Below are 3,539 nucleotides of genomic sequence, written 5' to 3'. Positions count from 1 at the left end.
ATTCCCAAACGTGCTCCTGTGTGGGATCCAAGCCGACTTCATACTTCCCCAGGTCAAGGTCTCCCCTCCTCCCTCTTATCCCAGAGCAGAGAGGATGTTGCCAATTGGTTCCAGACTTTTGTCTCAGCCAGAGATATTCTGCTTCTCATCAGGCCCAGAGATCCCTGCTCAACTCCTGGGGCCACGGCCACAGGGTGGCCAAAGGCTCTCCCTCTGGGGAATTTCACAGCCCCACCAAATGGTGGCCCTGGGTCTCATCCTCTCCAGGGGACACCTCTTTCGACATTCTACCCAGCCTGTTTTAATGCTGGCAGAACAGAACAGATAGGCCAGTGTCCAGAGGGGGCCGGCTCCTAGACCCAAGAGAAGAAACTCCATTTCAGCTTCTGGGGCAACTCCCGTCGGACTGGGTGAAGGGGGAGGCTTTCTCCAAAGGAACCAGAGACCAGACCCTTTCTCGCTCAGCTCAGCTGCATCCCTGAATTACGAATTAATGAGTACAATTTGGCACCTGGAGTGAAGAGGACTCTCAAGATTGTATAATCTACCAAAATTAGAGGAAGAAATGGCTTAGAAATCATGGAATCTAAACTCCTTATTGACAGAGGTGGAAACAGAGGTCTAAAACGTTGGAGGCTTTCACCTGCCCAAGATCAGTCTAAACTATTTCTGACTTTCACCAAAAGTCCAGTTTGTATCCAAAAGGATATCTGTGGCATGAATGCACTTGCCCTTGGGCCAAAGCCAGGACTAGAACCTGGGTCTGTGCCCTCAGGCTCATAGCCTTTATGCTTCAGGCTCTCTGCCTCCGGGGACTGTGCCTGTCACGGCTGGTTTGCTTCCTCCAGGGCGCTCAGGCACTTGGGCAGAAGCAGATGGGTGACTTGTTAGACAGTGAGTCAGTCCTAGGGGCTGCCTGGCACAGTCTGCCCTCCAGAGAGCAGCCAGCTAAGCCCAATAGGGCTGGGGGGCAGGGGACCATGAGCTCCGGACGGAAGATCCAGGTAGACGACTCGCCTAAGGCTATTGGAAGCTTCCAGGGTCTAGGGAACTGGTCCTTCTCTGCTGTCCCTAGCCACGCCCTCCAAGAAAACATAATGGAGGAGGCTCTTTGCTCACCAGGGTACCCACCCTGGGCACCTGCCCTTTAGAAAGGGTTATCTCAGTGCTGGCAATAGAGAAAAGAAGGCAAGAGACGTGGGATGGGAGTATGGCATCACAGATCCTGGCAGAAAGTCAAAGACCCTGCGCCGCTGCTGGGTGTGTGACTTCTGAGCCTAAGTTTGCTCGTCTTCATGATGTCCTGATTGGGTGCTCTCTCTCAAGGCCCCTCCTGGCTCTCAGAAATCTAGGATTCTCTTCCCCCTCATGCTAGTGTTCCCAGTAATTCATACACAGTAGGTACTGAAAACAAGTCACTGAATGAATGAATGAATGAATGAATGAATGAATGAAATGGATCCTCACTCAGTCCAAAGAGCATACAGAAGCCAGGAAGGCAATTCTTCCCTCTGGTCTTCACCACCCAGAACACCACCGAAGGCACGGGTCTCGGAAAAGCCCTGGCAATGCAGGAGCCCTCTGCAAACTGGCTTCGTCTCCCAGATGCACAGATGTGGTCGGAGGAGCCACAGGAAGCAGGAAAATGAGCCTAAAGGAGGGAGGGTGGCCTGGACCCCAATAGGAGCAGATCACCCCGACGTGTGCTCTCTTCCCACCTGGCTCCTCTCCATCCAACCCCTCCTGGCCCTGTCTCCACTCTGTGTCCCCTTCCCGCCCTCCCCGTCCTCCCCCCTTCGCGGAACCTCTGAGCCTTCAGCTGCTCCCCAAGCTGCGTGATCCTGTTAGCCAGGAAGACTCGGGGGCTGAGATGAGACTGCCAGGGGGGCCGGGAGCCTCGGCTTTCTCAGGGTCAGGGCAGGGAGGAACAGCAGCGGGGGACTTAAATTCTGGTGTGTGCACAGCGTCTCAAGTCCAGTCCCAAGGAGAGGGGCTGCTCTTTGTGGGAAGCCGGAAGCTGGCAGCACATTTCTCTCTACCTTCCAACCCAGAGTTCCCAGGGAGAGGTTTCCTTCTGGCCTTCCTGAGCCTTCCCTGCACATGTTACCCGGCACAGAGCTAGCTGAGGCAGGAAACTGCCCTCTCTTCCAGCTGGAGACCTAGCTAGAGGAAGTACTGTGTGTGTGTGTGTGTTATTGTTGGTGTGTGTGTGAGAGCATACGCAATGCAATGGTAGGGTGGAATGCATGGCATTGAGGGTGCTGTATGCCACTGTGGTCCATGTATGGTGGATTTGGTGTGTGCGGTGTAGTTGTGGTATGATATATACGTACGTGTGGTGTGTTTATGGAGTGCGTGGTGCCACATGTCTCTTGGTGTGTGTGTGTGTGTGTGTGTGTGTGTGTGTGTAGTGTGATATGCATGTATATGCGCTTGGGGTGTTAGGGGCACGTTTGGGGTGCATAGTGGGGGGCAACTGGAGTGAGTAAGCCCCACCTCGGCTCCAGGTGGGAGCCAGCTACCCAAGGTCTCCTCACCACAGAAGCCAGGGATAACCAGTAGCTAGGCAACCATGTTGGGGGGAGGGGAGGAGATATGGAGGTGAGGAATGGGCAGGAAAAGGAGGGAGGCTGAGAATTGAAGAGGAGTTTCCATGGCAACTGCCAGGGAGGTCACGTGCAAAAGGCTAAGTTGCGGAAACAGATACACACATCCACACGCACACATATGAGGGCGCTGGGCCGCCAGGGTGGGGGTCCTTCCACTGAGGACATGCGGGTCCATCTCCAAACCTGCAAATCCAGGTCCAGCCAGAGAGCCCACCGCCAAGGAGACAAAGGAAGTGAAGGCAGAAGGCTGGGCAGCCACAGCCCCCTGGGGTGCGGGGTTCGGCAGCAGGGGCCCCCCAGGGCCCACCCCCAGTGCGTTCTCTACCAGCCACCACTTGTAAGAGCCAGAAGCAGGCGCCAGAACAGCCAGAGCCGCTCTTCAACTGTCCGAGGGAGCCCAGCAAGTCACAATGGGGGAGGCTCTGCCAGGGCCGGCGCTGCTGGGGAAAGGGGCTGGCATAAGGGAAGGAGCGAATGGGGGGCCGGGGAGGCCCCCTGGAAGAAAACAGGGCTGGATAAACAAGAAGGAGAGGGGGAAAAAAAAAACTGATGCAGACGTTCTCCTGAATCCCGTGCTCTGGAACCCCGGCCCTTCTTTACCTTCGCGCCCCCCATCCCCNCCCACCGCCCGGCCCCAGCCCCCATGCCCCCCAAGCACCAAGCCAGCAGTCCCATTTTGTATTGCTCTGTGGGTCTACACTCGCATCCAGCCACCTCCCCGTCTTCACATGCCCACGCTCCGCTTAAGCGTCCACGGCCTCCCAGTAACAAAGGGGAAACTCCGGCTGGAAACGGGGTGGGAGCTGCCCCTTCCTCTGCTCCCAAAACACCGTAGCCCCAAGCCCTGGACAGAGGCGAGCGAGCTGCCGGGGCCCCAGCTTCACCTGCACCCCGCTCCCCTCCCCGCAGAGGCCGCGCTCCCCTTCCGGT

At 56.7% G+C, this 3,539-nt stretch overlaps 1 protein-coding gene across 2 annotated transcripts in view; it reads right to left on the bottom strand.

Annotated features, from left to right (window-relative positions):
• Window positions 1-3,539, bottom strand: part of FXYD6 (FXYD domain containing ion transport regulator 6) — a 30,684-nt gene that overhangs the window by 26,962 nt on the left and 183 nt on the right. The window lies entirely within an intron of this gene.

Source organism: Crocuta crocuta, unplaced genomic scaffold, assembly GCF_008692635.1.
Source record: "Crocuta crocuta isolate KB4526 unplaced genomic scaffold, BGI_CrCroc_1.0 scaffold271, whole genome shotgun sequence".
Taxonomy (NCBI): Eukaryota; Metazoa; Chordata; class Mammalia; order Carnivora; family Hyaenidae; genus Crocuta; species Crocuta crocuta.
The sequence above is the reverse complement of the archived record's forward strand: the minus strand, read 5'-3'. Positions and strand labels throughout refer to the sequence as shown.